Here is a 17,799-nt window from a genome sequence, read left to right on the forward strand (position 1 = left end):
TCTGTTAGGTTAAGTTGGCTGATGGTGTTGGTTAAGTTTCCAATTTCCGTACTGATTTTCTGCCTACTTATTCTATTAATTACTGAGAGTGAAATGTTGAAGTTCCTAACTGTAGTTGTGAGCTCATTTACTGTCTACTTCTTTTTTTCCCTATCTCTTAGTACTTGCCTCGTGTACTTTGGAGTTCTATTGTTAATGCATATTTACAATTTGTGTCCTTTGTAGAATTGATTTTCCCTCTTTATCCTTAATAATATCCCTTGTTCTGAAGTTAATCTGAAATTAATACAGTCATTCCAGCTCACTTTTAGTTAGTGGTCACATGCTATACTTTTTACCATCCTTTTACTTTATCTAATCTGTGTCTTAACTTTTAAAGTATGTTGCTTTGAGATAGCATATTGCTTTGTGTTGCATTTTTTGTTCATTCTGACAGCCTCTGTTATTTAATAGGTGTGTTTAGATCATTCCGATTTTAAGTGATTATTGATATAGCTGGATTAAAATCTACCAACTTGCTGGCTTTTTACTATTTTGTTTTATTAATTCTTTGCTTTCTTCTCCTCTTTTTTGTATTCCAGGGTTTAATTAAATATTTTTTATAATTTCATTTTATGTCCTCTATTTACTATTTATGCTTCTTTAAAAAACTTTTTAGTTGTTTTAATACGGTTTGCAATATAAGTTTGATATGGTTCGGCTCTGTGTTCCCACCTAAATCTCACCTTGAATTGTAATTTCCATAATCCCCACGTGTCAAGGGCAGGACCAGGTGGAAGTAATTGAATCATGGGGACAGTTTCCCCCATGCTGTTCTCATCATAATGAGTGAGTCTCACTAGATCTGATGGTTTTATAAGGGTCTGGCATTTCTGCTGCTTGCATGCATTCTCTCTCCTGCCACCCTGTGAAGAGGTGCCTTCCACCATGATTGGAAGTTTCCTGAGGCATCCTCAGCCATGTGGAACTGTGAGTCAATTAAACCTCTTTTCTTTATAAATTACCCAGTCTCAGGTATTTCTTGATAGCGGTGTGAGAACAGACTAATACGAAGTTTTAATTTAGATCAGTCCATATTCAAATAATATTATAGTCCTTCATGTTTATTGCTAGAACTTTATGTCAGTGTTATCCCAATTCCTCCTTCCCAACCTTTGTGCCATCGTTGTTATACACTTTACTCTTACATATGATACAAATACATAAACATTGTCACTATTATTTAGTTGTTTAACTTTTATAGCAACTAGAAGAAATTTTAAAAACTACCTTTACTACTGACATTTAAAAAATTTCTTTGTGTTTAAGTTTCTGTCCTATATCATATTCTTTTAAAATTTTTTTATTAAAAACTTTCCTTATCATGCTGCAGTGATGTATTCTTTCTGCCTAAACTATTTCCTTTAAAATTTCTGGAGAAGGTCTGATGCAAATGGATTCCTCAGCATTTTGCTTTGTTTTCTGAGAAATTCTTTAGTTACTCTTAAATTTTTTTTTTTTTTTTTTTTTTTTTTTTTTTTTTTTTTTTTTTTTTTTTTTGAGACAGAGTCTTGCTCTGCCGCCCAGGCTGGAGTGCAGTGGCATGATCTTGGCTCACAGTAAGCTCTGCCTCTTGGGTTCACACCGTTCTCCTGCCTCAGCCTCCCGAGTAGCTGGACTAGCCCGCCACCTTGCCCGGCTAATTTTTTTTTGTATTTTTATTAGAGATGGGGTTTCACCGTGTTAGCCAGGATGGTCTCGATCTCCTGACCTCGTGATCCACCCGTCTCGGCCTCCCAAAGTGCTGGGATTACAGGCTTGAGCCCCCGTGCCCGGCCCAGTTACTCTTAATTTTTTAAAAGATATTTTTACTGACTATAAAATAATGGCTTGACAGTTATTTTAAATGTAAAACTTCATTGTCTCCTTTCTTAACTTATTTTCTGATGTTTACTGTAATATCTTGTTACTTTATAGCTGATGTTCTTTCCCCGTATGACTACTCTTAAGATTTTCTCTTTGTCTTTCATTAAATATGACATGACAGGTATGTTTTCATTTACATTTTTTTTATCCTGCTTAATAACCTCTGAGCTTTTTAAATCTGTGGGTTTGACATCACTTGTTAATTTTGGACAATTCTTGGCCATTATATCTTTATATTTTTTTTCATTGTCCCATTAATGCTACTTCTTCCTTCTGGGATTCTAAATATGCATGTGTTAGACCATTTGAAATTATCCAGTAGACCTTGGATTTACAGTTTTGTTTGTTCCCTGTTCTTTTTTTCTATTTGTGTTTCTGTTTGGGTAATTTCTACTGACATATCTTCAAGTTCACTCATTCTTTCATTGGCTGTGTCAAGTCTACTTATGAAGCCATCAAAGAAATTCTTTATTTCTATGACCATGTATTTGACTTCTAGAATGTTTTTAGCAATTGAATTTTTCATCTTTGTGCTGCAATTACCTATCCAATTTTGCATGTCATCCATCTTTTCCATTAGAGCTGTTAACATATTAATTATAGACATTTTATACTCCTTGTCCAATATTTGGTCATATTTAAGTCTAGTTCTGATGATTGCAATGTCTCTTTTGTTTTTCCTTGTCTTTTAAATTTTTTATGTTTTGTAATTTTTTGTTGAAAACTAAACATGTTATATAGGGCAATAAATACTTAGGTAATCTTTTTAATATAGAGATAAACATGGCTTTCCTTTCGCTAGGACTTTAGTGTGGGTGTTTGTGTTACTCTAGTTCAAGATTTAGATTGGATATGAAGTTTGTTATGGCTGTGGTTATCCTCAGTGCATCAAATTTCCCTACGCGATTTCTTGCTTGTCCCTTTGGCTTTGGGACTTCCCTGTATGCTGCTTGTCAGGGACAGTCTGTATCTTGCAGCTCTCTCAGTTATATTTCATTGTTATTTTTCTTCAATATATGGTGGTGGGTGTCATGGAGGGACACTCTCTGATGTTTTGATTAAACTAGATGTAATGCTAGGTCTAGCATATCTTCATACACATTCCCCAAGAAGGGAGTTTTTCCTCTGCTCCTTCTTCTACTTCAGTTGCAGTGGATTTCTGTCATTGTCTTTATGTTACAATTTTGATGGCCTTCCTATTGCATACTGAGGCTTCTCTTCCTTATGGTTTTGGGAAGGTTTAATAGTGGCTTCTGTTCTTCTCCCACAACCAGAACCATAGGACAAGATTTCTCAGAATTTTTCTTAACTTTCCTTATGAGTTTCCTAGAGAAAAAATTTGCAAGAAGGTACAAGCTCCTTTATGTTGGTGATCCTTTTTGGGATTTTGCAGTCACACACGAGGTCACACTAACCCCTCAGCATTTGTTAGAAATGTTCTAGCCTAATCTTTTTACCAGCTTATATAGTGTTTTGGGATGTCTTTTCCAGGTAAACAAGGCTCTGTTCCTGTTTCTTCCTATAAGCACATGTCTCTCTCTAGATTTGTTGTCAGTCCTTTGTCTGTAAACCTGAGTGCTATGATGAGTTTTAGAGCAGTCATTTTTTTTCAGTTTTTTTTTTTTTTTTTTTTTTAAGACAGTCTCACTTTGTCACCCAGGCTGGAGTGTAGTGGCACGAACTCGGCTCACTGAAACCTCCGCTTTCCAGGTTCAAGCAATTCCCTTGCCTCAGCCTCCCGAGTAACTGGGATTACAGGTGCATGCCACCATGCCCAGCTAATTTTTGTATTTTAGTAGAGATGGGGTTACACCATGTTGGCCAGGCTGGTCTTGAACTCCTGACCTCAGGCGATCCACCCATCTTGGCCTCCCAAAATGTTGGAATTACAGGCATTAGCCACCACGCCCAGCCTTTTTTTTCAGGTTTTACCTCGTTGCAAAGGTGGAAATAACTCTCTTTCCAGCTTTCTACATCCCTGATTTAAAACTGAAAGCCTTATGTGTTTTTGAAATGCCATTTACATGCATCAAATGATTTTGAATGATTGAATCAATCCAAAAGGGTCAAGCTGTTTTTTTGATAGACTAGACTCTTTCTTCAATTTGATAGTTCATATCCAGTTAGTCAAACAATATTGTGCATTTAGTCAGAACTGGAGTATAGGGCAAATATACAATATATGGATAGGGCCTTTAATCCCTAGAGTAATGAGTTGGGTGCTGTATGAGCTCTTTTTAATTGCCTACTTCTTTTGACTTCTTGCTTTCACCCCACTTCTTTTTATTGTACACAATATTGAGAGTAGAAAATGTAGAAAAGAATACCATGAGGGGTGGGTGAAATCAAGCCAGCCTACTATAGGTTCCAAAAGATAGTATCAATGATGCAGGCTGGTAAAGGAGACAAGAACCATTGCCTGGCTTATCTGTTGGAGATAGAAGCCCACCAGCATTATCAAGCATTGGTCACATTGTTAGGAAGGGATTGGAGAGAGCTGAACTGATCAAAAGAGCAGGCAATACCCTGTCTTGAACATGAGTACAAACCAAGATATTTTGTCTCTTCTTCTTTGGTATCCTGCAAAAATTTTTGGGCTCCTCTTCACCTAAAAGTGTCAGCAAAACCCCATGTTTCTTCTTAAGTTCTGGGCTTTCTTCAGAGATCCCCACCATATCCTGGTGAAAATAAACTGTTATGGGGTATGTAGTCATGCTAATCCATTTCTGTGTTTCTTCACGGTTTCTTCTGTCAGGAGGACAACCTATTCATCCCTGATGTTTACAGTGATACCAGATGAGTATATTTCCCAGATCCATTGGTCCCATATTTTTGGACCTTGGGCCAGATTCTGAGATCCAAATTCCCTTTAAACTTTAGAAGTTTCACCAGGAACTTTTTGGGAGGGTGGATTTTTTTTTTTTTTTTTAATCTTTAAGAAAGTTTGACAATGACTGTTTCAGTTGTCCTTGATCTTCTTTGTATCAACTGTTGCTAAGGAAATATATCTCACATTGATATATTTGTTTGAAATGTGGACATAAAACTAATGCTACTAAACATCTGTGTCTATCCTTTTCCTTGGCTCTTGTCTTAACTGATCTTATAGACTGTAACCAGGGTCTTTCATTATGTTATTAATAAAAAATTTGAACCTCAATGCAACACAGAGGCAGTTCTTTTTAGTACTTAAGTATCTTCTGAAGCTGATTTGTGGTTTCTTTGGAGGTGTTGGTGGTAACTATCCTCACCCGCACAGTTGAATCTGGATGGTTTACTTATTGTTCATGGTAGAATTGCTCCTATTGGTTTATTTGGCCATTGAAAGTGGATCTAAAATGTTGAACACATAGAAGCAGAGGGTAGAATGATAGTTACCAGAGCTGGGGAGGTGGGTCAGGAGATGTTAGTTAAAAGATACAAAATTTCAGTTAGATAGGATGTATAAGTTCAAGAGATCTACTGTACAACGTGAGCACTACAGTTAATAACGATATACTTGATATATACTTGAAATAACGATATACTTAATATATACTTGAAAATTGATAAGAGTACATTTTAAGTGTTGTCAAGACAAATAAATGGTAAGCATAGTGAAGTAATGCATATTTAATTAATTTAGTCACCCACATGTATACATATTTCAAAACATCATGTTATACATCATAAATATATGCAATTTTAATTTGTCCATTAAAATAAATAAAGAACAAACAGATGAGATTTTTGTCTGGGGAACTAATTTGTAGGAAAAATAAAACAAAAGAAAGTATACTTGTTGCTTCTCTTTGGATCTCCATTTTACCATTCTCCAGGTGCTATTTTGTGCTATTTCAGTTACATCTTGCAGGTTACCTTGCAGAACCTTGATATCTTGCTTGATAGAAGATTCATTGCCTTTTTTTGGCAAAGGCTGCTAGCTGCTTACCAAATCTATGTGTTCTTCTTCTTTCAGTCACCTAAGCAGAATACATTTCTTATCTTCCTTTGCAGTTAGGTGAAGCCATTTGACTGAGTTCTAGTAAGTGAAAAGTTAGTTGAAATAATCTGTGCCATTTTTGGACCAAGGCTTTTGAGAAGCAGGCGTGTACTCTTCATGCCCTCCTTCCCCTTTCTGCTGCCTAAATGCAAATAGCCAAAGGGATTTAGAAGATTGGGGAGCCGCAAAGTGGAAGGCACCATTTTCCCTGAATTATCGCTGGTAGGGAGCCACCAGCTAAGAAGAAATAGACCTGCCTTAAACTGTCTGGTTATTAAGAAATAATCTAATATTTTACATGAGCCATTTGCCTTTTATTTGTTTTTCTCCCCCTACCTACACGTATATCCTTGAAGTCTTTGCTGCTTGGTTGATCAGGCTCTTGTGCTTCTTCCAGCCAGAGTTTTTAGAGATGCTGCTCTAAGATAACTCTGTCCAATATTCCAAGCAGTGGGGGAAAAATACCAGACTAAAATAGCTCCATTTTTACTTGGTGGCAGGTAGCATGGGGATTTGGATTTCCTCGTTTTTGGTGCTGAATTACTTCCACTGTTATTCAATGTACACGTCTATATTGATTTTCTTCTTCTTTTTTTTTTTTTGAAGACAGAATCTTGTTCTGTCACCCAGGCTGAAGTGCAATGGTGTGATCTCAGCTCACTGCAATCTCCACCTCCTGAGTTCAAGCAATTCTCCTGCCTCAGCTTCCCAAGTAGCTGGGATTACAGATGTCTGCCACCGTGCCTGGCTGATATATATATATATTTATTTTGTAATTTTAGTAGAGACGGGGTTTCACCATGTTGTCCAGGCTGGTCTCCAACTCCTGACCTCTGGTGATCTACCCGCCTCGGCCTCTCAAAATATTGGGATTACAGGCATGAGCCACCACACCCAGCCCCTATTGATTTTTAAATTGTGTGTTTGTTCACACCTATTCCTATATTTCCTTTCAGCATTATCCCAGCAAAAAATCAAATATGGAGTACTAAACACTTCCCATACCTTTTCAAGTCATTTTTACCAGGCCTAAAAAAGAGCAACAAAATTTAAAACTCAAAAGCGGTCTTGTGGTAGTTCTTAAAAGAAGAAGATCTTAAAAGAAGGAATTCTTAAAAGATCCAAGAAATTTATTAAAAGAAAACAACCTGAGAACTACCACAGACATTTCAGTTTCATACTTAGAGGATTGCATTTGGCAATTGTCACTCCTCATCCTCCGAATCAGGAAATTCCACAGTTTACTTGCCTTTGCTCCACAAAAGTTATCAAATGATTTTGGGAAATGTGAAATTATACATTCCCAGGTATATAGACCAGGTACTTTGGCATATTCTAGGTTCCGAGAGAGACATCTTGAACCTAAAATATGCTTAACTTTAGTTAGCCCACTCCCATACTAATGTGAACAAAAGCTAAGTGTATTACAATGATTCAAGTACTTAAATTCCAGCAGATCTCATAACAATACTGCCATTACTACTTGTCATAGTTCATTTGTGCTGCTATAATAGAATACCTGAGACTGGGTAATTTATATGATGGACATCTATTTTCTCACCGTTCTGGAGGCTGGGAAGTCCAAGATAAAAGTGCTGGCAGGTTCAGTTGCCTGGTGAGGGTTGTACCCTCCAGAGGGTAGGAATTCTGTGTCCTCACATAGCAGAAGGTGGAAGGACAAGCTGCCCAACACTGCATGGAGCTCTTTTGTAAGAGCCTTAATCCCATTAATGAAGGAGGAGCCCTCATGGCCTAACTACTCCTGAAGGTCCTGCCTCTTAATATCAGTCCATTGGCAACACTTGACTTTCGGAGGGGACATATTCAAACCATAGCACTATTGATTTTTTGGTTTGCACTTGCCTCATGTCTCTTTCCAATTTTTCTTTTTAAATTTAAGTATATTTCTTATTAACTCCATAGAACCGATTTTGTTTTGTAGATCCAATTTGGTGGTTTTGTCTTTTAATTGGTGATTTGGTCTATGTAGTGTAATGACCAATTTGATTTATTTTATGCCTTTCATTTTACTTTATGTATTAATTTAACCTGTTTTCTCCCTCGTTTTCTTCTATCTGATTTTTGTCAATTCGATTAAGTTGTTATTCTCTTTGCTCATCATGGTTAATTTTGAAATTCTTCTGATTTTCCACATAATTTATGGTCCCCTTCCCAGTTCTCATGTTCAGGCACTTATTTTTCTACTATTGTTTGAAAACAAGATACTATTTCATTCAGCAAGATACCCTATTTTCCTTTCATTTCTCACCTCTCTAATCAGTGAACTGTTGGGAAAATTTTACTTCTCTCATCCTCCCCTCATCCCCACACCTGCAGCCCCAGCCAAGTTTTAGAACATTGTGTCTTCTTCTTCTTACTTCTTACTTAACCTAATTTCTAAGTTACAATTAGATACTTTAGTGGGGTTTTGGGTTCTGGACTGTATTTTTTTGTTCTGTTTTCAGTTTTAAATGACATAAAAACATTCATATAACATATTTCTGTTATCTTTCAGTGTTTATGTCTATTTATCTATCTATCATTTGACACATATTGTCATGCTCCCTTCTCCTCTTCATTGTTCATCATTACAAAGTCTGATTTTTGGCTCATTTGTATTCGGTTAGTCCTTATTTATTTATTTATTTATTTATTTATTTATTTATTTATTTTTGACACAGAGTGACTCTGTGATTCCTCTCTGGTTTTTCATAGTCTAAAATGAGTTTCCTTCCTGATGTATGACTAATGTTTTTCCATCAGTAATCTCTTTTTGACATCTAGCATTTTGTGACTTCAAATATTGCAAACAAGAAGTCTGCTTTTTGTTTGTGTGATTAAGTGTTATTTATCTATAATCTCTTTTCTGTCTCAAAATGTGATTTTTGTATTTATATGTCAGTTTCAGTATTTTTAATGAACATTTCAAAACTTTTCAATTTAAAAAGGCAACAAAATGGTAAGATACCTAGCAGTAAATTAAACGATAAATATGTAAAATTGATATAAAGGAAACGACATGTTACTAAGTGGAAATGCTAAAATGCTCTAACTAGAAAGGAATTTTTCAATATTACATAGACTCAATATTACAGGTATCAATTGTTACTAAAATAATCAATACATTTAATGGCATCCAAATGGTTTCTTGGCAACTAGACAAGCTGATGTAAAAGACATTTTTGAAGAATAAATATACATAAATAAGTCAGGGAAATTCAAAAGTAGAAAAGTCATCAGGAGATTTGTACTTTCCTAGATATTGAAACTGATGATAATGCTACAATAACTAAAACTCTTAGGCATTGAAATGAGTATACACACAGAGAAATGAAACAGAACAAATGTTCGTGAATGGATACAAATAAAACAGATATTTAATAAATGTGAAATTCCTTATCAATGAGGAAAATGTAGCTTATTCAATAAGAGGTATCGGGACGATGAAATTAAACATCTTTAAAAATTATCCATACTCTACTTACCGCCTTTCTTTCAACAAAATATATTTTAGATAGATCAAACATCTAAATGAAAAAGTTGAAGCCATTAAGTTATTAGAAGAAAATAGAGATTAAAAAAATCTCAGAGTAGGGAATGCCTTTTTACATGTGAGATAACTTAGAAACCTAAAAGTCTTGAAAAATTTGCCTTAAAATGTACATGAGAAAAGCATCATAAACATACACAAAAATAAATAAACTCTGAAAAAACAATTGGTAATCATATATTATAGGACAAGGGCTAACGTTCTTAATATATAAGGAATTTATCAAATTAATCCAATAGTACAAAGTGAATGAAATATGAACAAATGGCTTACGGAAAAGATAATCCAAATAGTGCTTAAAAGATTTTTTTAAAAGCTTATTCTTGTTCATAATAATAGAAATACTCTTAAACTTATAATAAGATGCCATATATAAGTTTTATACATCCCAATGTTGATGAGAATGTGAGGAAATAGCCACTCTCACATATTGTTTCTGTATGAGTCTAAATTACTGTAATTTCTATGGTAGGCATTTGGCAATTTGTTGTAAATTTTAAACACACTTATCTTTTGCTCTGCAATTCTAGAAATATCTTCTACAAATATATTCATACAAATGTGACCACATGTATAATATCCACTGTACTCTGTGTTATAATAACAACATATTGGAATCAATCTCAATTTCCTTTTATAGAGAAGTAGTTAAATAAACGATAGTATATTCATACAAGGGAACGTTATGTATCCGTTAAATAGTACCTTTTGATATGAAACGATCATACAAATAGATTACCAAGTGAAAATGGAAGATACAGAACAGAATGTATGGTATTACATATGCATGTGTCTTATATTTGCCTGTATATTGCATAAAATCTCCTTGGAATAATATTTAACGTCTTAAAAGTTGTTGCCTCCAGCCAATTACATGGCTGAGAAATGGTGGTGAAATGACATCTTAGTTTTCCAGGGCTGCCACAACAAAGTACAACAGATATGGCTTAAACAACATAGATTTATTTTCTTACGAGTTCTGGATGCTGGAATTCCAAGATCAAGGTGTCAACAGGTGTGGTTTCTTCTGAGGTCTCGCTTTGGCTTATAGATGGCCACCTTCTCGCTGGGTCTTCACACACTCATTCCTCTGGGCATAGGTATCTCTAGTATCCCTTTTGTAGGTTCAAATTTCCTCTTTTTATAAGAACACCAGTAAGACTGGATTAGGATCCACCCTAAAGCCCTCATTTTAATTTACTACCTCCAAGTAGTCATATTCTGAGGTATGCTGGGAGTTCGGCTTCAACATACAAATTTTGGAAAGGACAAAATTCAGTCTGTAACAAAGAGTGACTTAATTTTCACTCTATTCTCATTTGTCCTTTTTGAATTTTGTATCATATAATGTTATACTTTGTAAAAAATAAATAACTTTGTTATTTTGTTATTTTTTATTTTTTTGAGACGGAGTTTCGCTCTTGTTGCCCAGGCTGGAGTGCAATGACATGATCTCAGCTCGCCACAACCTCTGCCTCCCAGGTTCAAGTGATTCTTCTGCCTCAGCCTCCCGAATAACTGGGATTACAGGCATGCGCTACCACACCTGGATAATTTTTTTTTTTTTTTTTGGATTTTTATTACAGACAGGGTTTCTCCATGTTAGTCAGGCTGGTCTCAAACTCCCGACCTCAGATGATCTGCCTGCCTCAGCCTCCCAAAGTGCTGGGATTACAGGCGTGAGCCACTGCATCTGGCCATAAATAACTTTAAAAACAATTCTGTAATAAAAAATTATCAGGCCGAAAATTTACTCTGTGCACAGGTATCTCTAGTATCCCTTTTGTAGGTCCAAATTTGACTTCCTCATGGCCCAGTAGAAAAGGGATCAATACAATTTGGTGTGACAGTTAATTTGAATATGAAAATAAACTTGAATACAGGTGAGTATCACTTTAGGCAAATATATGCTTGAATTCATAAAAATATTTATTTTATTAAAATATTTCCTACATGGGTCCTTTGAACAGAGAGCTTTCAATATGATTCACTTTACAGGCATTTTCAGTATTTCACTGTGTAAAGAGAATTACACCCGAACATCTTGATTAATTTAGCAGTCTAATACTGCCAAAGTAATAGAATAAGATTTTCATGTAGAACAATTTTCATTCTTTGAAACTCTATTCTTCTTTGAGTTTCATAGGTTTTACATCTGTTTAACAGTGAATTCACACTTACATTTGAACAGAATTTAAAATGGAATGAGCAGAAATATTCTTAATGCAGTAGCCATAAAAAAGCAGTTGTATTATTACTCACAGATATTGCATAGTTACCATGATAATCTAAGGACTATATGCTTCCTCTGAGCTTTTAAAAAACAGGATGAACAGCTAGCCTTCTGGGTTAAGTATAGTCTTGTCTCTAGACAGGGGAATGTTGAGGTGGTTCTCAAGATCATATTCAGCCTTGTGATTACTGTAGCAACAGTTATAAAAAAAAACACACAGAAGCTATGCCCTTTATAAGCCTTGATATATAGTTTGGAATTTTGATAAAGATGGATATCAAACATGTTTCATCTAGTTAAATGATTTACTTTTAAAGGTCAGTATAGGACTACACTAAGTGTTAATGAAAATAGTGTATAATCAGAATATGATCAATTAACTGCTGACTTTCCACAATAGTTCTTTAAAATCTAGAATATACATTGCTATGTGAAGAAATTAGAGCGATGTCTGTGTTACCTAGCGTGGGTGTTATGAACTAATCAGCATTTTTCATTAAAAAATATTTGGTTAGCAATGGGGTAACTTGCTCTGAAGGAGACTGTGGCTTTTGAGTGATGACAGTCTTACAGAGATCCTTCACCACCACGTAAATACATGGCCCTCTCCTCCAACCCTATTGCCTCCTCATACTCACAAGTACATTTGTGTATACCATAGTGCAAAGCTAGATTAAGTGTTGTGACAGTAGACATAAATTTGCACTTAACTCGATTAGCTAGAAAAGTCTGCATGAATTTTAGACTTAAGAAGGAAATATTAAGTACAAGGAAGATCACAAATAATGATGCTTTTAGTATATGTTTATTCTAACATGGAATGTCTAGTGACAGATTCTTTCTTTTTGGGAGACTAAATATCCTTCCTCAAAGCCTGAGGAATCTTATTAAATATCAAGAACCCAACTGAAATGACAAATTTCAAGTTTCATTACACCACCACCAGCACATTCTTAAGCTATTTTACAATATGTAGCTATTTTACTACATATTCTAACCATGCATTGACTCTGTCTGTTTTGGTATAAAGTCTGTTATATTAGATACAGGTCACATTTCTGGCATTCTACAAGTGAAAATAATTTATAAGGTCCAACACTTCAAAATGGTGTGCCTGATCATTGCTGCAACACAGATGAGGTCCAAACTAACATGTCCAGGTACAACAAATACATTGCTATGCGGTAATTTCCGATGTGTGTCCACCACCCCAAGTAATAGGGGAGCTTTATTTCTGAGTTAATATGTGCCATAAATTAGGTGGTAACCATTTGTTCCTTCAAAAGTAATATTTTCCATCTGCTGACAAACAACTTACGAATACAAACAACAGATTTCCCAAATGCCTATTTAAAAGTTTCAGTGCAGTATTTGTTGTGTCATTTTACCTCACCTATAAAATTGTTCTCTGAAGTTTCCTGTTGCAGCAAGAAAGGCAAAACTGGAGGTACCATCCTATCAGCATGTGTGTCTCTGTGTGTGTATGCTAGAGAGAGAGAGAGAGTGAGAGAGAAAGAGAAAGAGAGAGAGAGGAAGAGACAGAACTAGTTTTCTTCTTTTCTGTGTCCATTTATCTTTAATTCTTTTCCCTGGCTTGGTTCTTAACTCCCTGGAAACGGTGACTTCCCTTCACTTGCCTTCCTGTCTTTTGGGTCCAGTTTAGGCATTCAGCTTTCAGCCATGCACACAACCTTCGCTGGTTATTGGTCTTATACTGGGGCTTGTCTATATCCCCTTTTCTCCTACCAACATGTGAGTTGGACCTCCTTGATTGCCTGAGGACAGTTCTGACTCTAGGCATAGCCATGTATCCGTGGAGTCTACCATAACTCAGTCCTGATCAGCAAAAGGTGACAGTCATTTAGTCCTATAAAGACTTTTGAAGGATGAAAAAATGTAAAAGCTTGAAAAATCATTAGCATACTCTCTCTGAAAAAGCAAGAAAAACATAGTCTTCCCATAGCCTTCAACCGTACGCATGACTGTATGTATGGTTGGGAGAACCCTGAAGGTTTGCTTTCTTGCAAGCCTTGTGGCTGATGTAATCTTCAGCAAACTTTTCTCATGACAACTGGAATAATATTGCAAATATAAAGGAAGTGGGCAAGCATATAATTGGTGCAAACTTACTGATATATATTTCTACTCTCTGGTCCTGTGCTCTCTACAGGCATCCTCTTATCTCACCCATATAACCATCCTGGGATGCACATTTCAGGTTATTCTTGCTAATAAGGAAACAGGCTTATAGAGTTTGTGTGACATATCTAAAGTCACAGTTATTAAGTGACAGCTCATGAGTTCCAGCTCAGATCTGGATTTCTATCCACATATCTTTTCCATTACATTAAAGCTGGTTCTGAGGATGTAAAACAAAAGCTTAAACAAAACAAACAATAACAACAAAACTAACTTACAGATACTGAAAAGTGCCTAAGATATGAACAATTTAGTACTTTTTCAGGAAGACTATTCCAAAGATGCACCTGTCAAAAAGATTATTTGATATCACATTTAATTCACTGTCTGTGAAAGCATGTTTTAGGTTTTCCTGTATTTCAAGATAACAGGCTACTATTCAAATAATTCTTTCTTCTTACGTCAAGTTCCTGGCAAGAAGCTACACTCAGCTGCTGCTGCATTCGTCAAAGGACTAGTGGTGACAACAAGGTCTCTGAACAATGGGTCTCTTTATTTTTTTTAAAACTTGTCTCACTGCTTCTATCCAGTGAGGTAAAATTGGCTGACTCTTAAGGGATCAATATCCCACAGAATACTCTCAGAGCTCAGCATGCAAAGAAACACTTTGAGGTTGAATTGTCTGAGTTTGGCCTACATAAGACTCAATGAAGTTGACTTTCTTAGTCATAACAAGAGTTTATTTTAAGAAAAAATAATCCTTTGAGTTGGGCTAATTTGGTACTTTTATTCCTGAGATATTTTTGGTAAGGAAGATAGTAAACTTGGCCTTTTCCTCTGCCCATTATACCATCAGCTGTGTTTGAAGTAGAATTTAATGTTTTTACTGAGGGTCTACCTTCAGAGAGCAGCTTTCATCACCAGGCTGGAGTCCTCGTTCAGCAGTTTTGGAGCAGTCAGGGGCGAGGCCTTCCTGCTCCCACAGTCCCATTAATAAACAGAGATCTGGCTCTGCAGCCACCGGCTACGGCTCCCAGCGCAACCACCCATTCCAGCGCAGCAGTAAATCAGCCCTGCGTGTTTTCGTAATTTTAGGTTTGGTCTGACTTAATCCGTCTAATAGGAAAAACATCTGGTCTAGTTTTACTTTTAATCTGTTCTTTACATCAGGAACTTTATCGCCCTGGGACCAGTAGTAACAAGGGGTTGGTTCTTGTACCTGGGTATGACTATGCGTGGGCCAATGGCTAATAAGGGCCTGCTTTCCATTTATGCTTTCCAGTCCTTTATCAGCCTTAATTTACAATAAAGCATTGACATCACAATCAACTTGGGGTTGTAAATCCCCCAATTAGTGAAAAGTCTATGTTGTGACACATTTTGGGTCAAGGGGAGCTGGGTATATCTGTGGGGAGGTTTAAGATTATTTTTCACTATTAAATTTGCAAAGATCTGGGTATTTAACAGCCTTTTCTATTAATAATACATATTCTACAGTATAGTATTTGAGTTCAGTTTTACCTTTATGTGGTTGTGTTAAAGTGTACAAAGCATTATTTTAAAAGATGTATGGAAATAGCTTAGAGGAAATAATAAAATCTTGTCATATGGAGTCAGTTTCGTTTTAGTTTGTCTTGGGCATGCAAGATAGCATAGACTGTTTAATCCTTTAGGAAAGGGCCATAAACTGACTCTACTTTAACATTTTTGACTACAGTTGGAAGTAGTTTGGGTTTTAGAAATCCTTTCAATGAAAAGAGGTCAGTCATTTGGTTTTCCAAATAGCATTCTCCACCTTTTCTCTTGACATTCGTCTCCGACTGTTTTTCCTCTTCCAGCTCTCCTTCTCCCTGATGCTTCCCTTCCAGAGTCCTTTCTCTCTCTTGTTTTTGAGAAAGCTTTTGGTCTAGTCCAAAGATATATTTTCTGAGTGAGGTGAGATCAATTGTTGCAAAAGTGTCTCGCTTTCCACTCAGCGTTCTACTTCTCCGAAGTGGTTAGGAAATCATGGACAACATGAGGTAACAGGGGACGTTATAGGAATTAACTTCAAATAGCCCCAGGCCTAAAAGCTCTTCCCAAATCTACAGTATGTTAGGGGACTTTAGCTCCCCAAAGTAATGTAGCTGTTTATGCACTCCTGCCTCTGAATTCCTTTTAACTGGGGCCTGAGGAGGAGTGCATAAGCAATAGTACTTCAGCAAGCAGGAATTAATTATTGAAATCAATTATTGTGTCTTTCCAATGACTGCAGTCAGTCCTCAGTGAGTGGACATAAAAAATACTTGTCTCAATGGTTGTCTCTGTGAAAAGAGATTGAAATAAATGAAAAAGAAAAGGGACTGACTTTTGACTTGGTTCCATTTCATCTCTTAGGATTTCTAAAAAAATTTACTAGTTGGGAGTTAAAGAAAGAAAATATTTTAACTCTTTAATTCCATGGATGAAGACTTGTTTCTCGCATAGTGAAATGATTTTTCTCATAATGCACAGTTTGTGGAATTTCTGACATGAGTAACTGTTAAAACTGATTTAAAAGTGGCTCTAGTCTTGCCCTTGTTGGTTCTGACTGAAGGCTAAACCAGCATCTCTTGAATATGCTGCCTGTGTTCTTTGCCTCTTATCTTTGCCAGGAATGGCCTCTTCCATTCTCATTTTTTAATATTGGAAATATTGAAGATATACTTAGCAGGCACTTTCTAATGGGAAAGGTAGAAAGACACACAAATATACCATTAACAGACCTTTCAATGTACAGGAATCATGATGATAAACATTCAAAGGGAGTATTTTGTGCGTGGGCCTTTCTGGGAACCGCTAGTCACCTTATGAGTAAGAACAGTTAAATAGAAACACACTTCTATAATTTCAAGTTGGACCATCAACTTTTTTAAATCGGAGATGACATGAACTTACCATCTCTGAGAAATACTGATTTATAAGAGCTTTTCTAATTGGAGATATTATATGTCTTAGTAAGTTCTAGTTGCTATAATAAAATCTCATAAACTGGGTGGCTTATACACAACAGAAAGTTATTAACCATAGTCCTGGAGGCTGGGAAGTTCAAGAAGAAGATGTCAGTAGATTCAATGTCCTGGAATGGCCCATTCCTTATAGATGCACCTTCTTACTGTGTCGTCACAGTAAGGAGTGAGGGTCTCTCTGAGATTTCACTTATAGGCCACTCATCTCGTTCATAAGGGCTCGGTCATGACCTAATCACCTTGCCAAGTCCCCACCTCCTAATACCATAACATCAAAGGTTAGGATTTCAACATAGGAATTTTGAGAAGACACAAACATTCAGTCCACAGCCCATGATTCTTAGAAAAGAAAGACAGAGCCCAAGACCAAAATATACACTTATTCCCCTATGAAAATCTGCCACTCAATGACAGACAAAATTTGAGACCCCCAACAAGCTTGAGACCCTACAGACACCTGAAACTACAAGATAAAGGGAGTGCTTTTGTGGCAAACATTACGAAAAAGGGAAAGATTTTTTCCTGAGACTAGAAAACAATCCCCTGGACCGGGAGAAGGAGAAGAGATACAGATTCATGATGAGAGTGGAGAGTGCAGTAAGCTCTTGAGAAAGGGGCGCTACAGCCTGCACAGTTGGCATGACCCCAAAGAGGGAATGGCTGAAACATGCAAGCAGGCAGCCTCATAGAAATGCACAGGAAAGGCCTTGCAAGCAGGCCACTGGTCTAGGGAGCTGGGTGGACAGGAACAAGAGACAAGTCACCCACAAACTGTGACTACCAGCCATAGCTCCCTTCCTACTCACAAGGTCTTTTCAAAATACCCTGCCCTGTGCAAATCTCTTGGAACACTAACTAACCTTGAGGAAGAAGAGGGGAGGCCTCCCCAGATAGGAAGATTAAATCTTCTGCTAACTAGACAGAATCAAGGCTAAAGGTTGAAAGAGAAATGAAGTTGGCTTATGGAAAAATAACATAATGTCTATTTCTTATACCTGGAATT

This window comes from Chlorocebus sabaeus, chromosome 26, assembly GCF_047675955.1.
Source record: "Chlorocebus sabaeus isolate Y175 chromosome 26, mChlSab1.0.hap1, whole genome shotgun sequence".
NCBI lineage: Eukaryota > Metazoa > Chordata > Mammalia > Primates > Cercopithecidae > Chlorocebus > Chlorocebus sabaeus.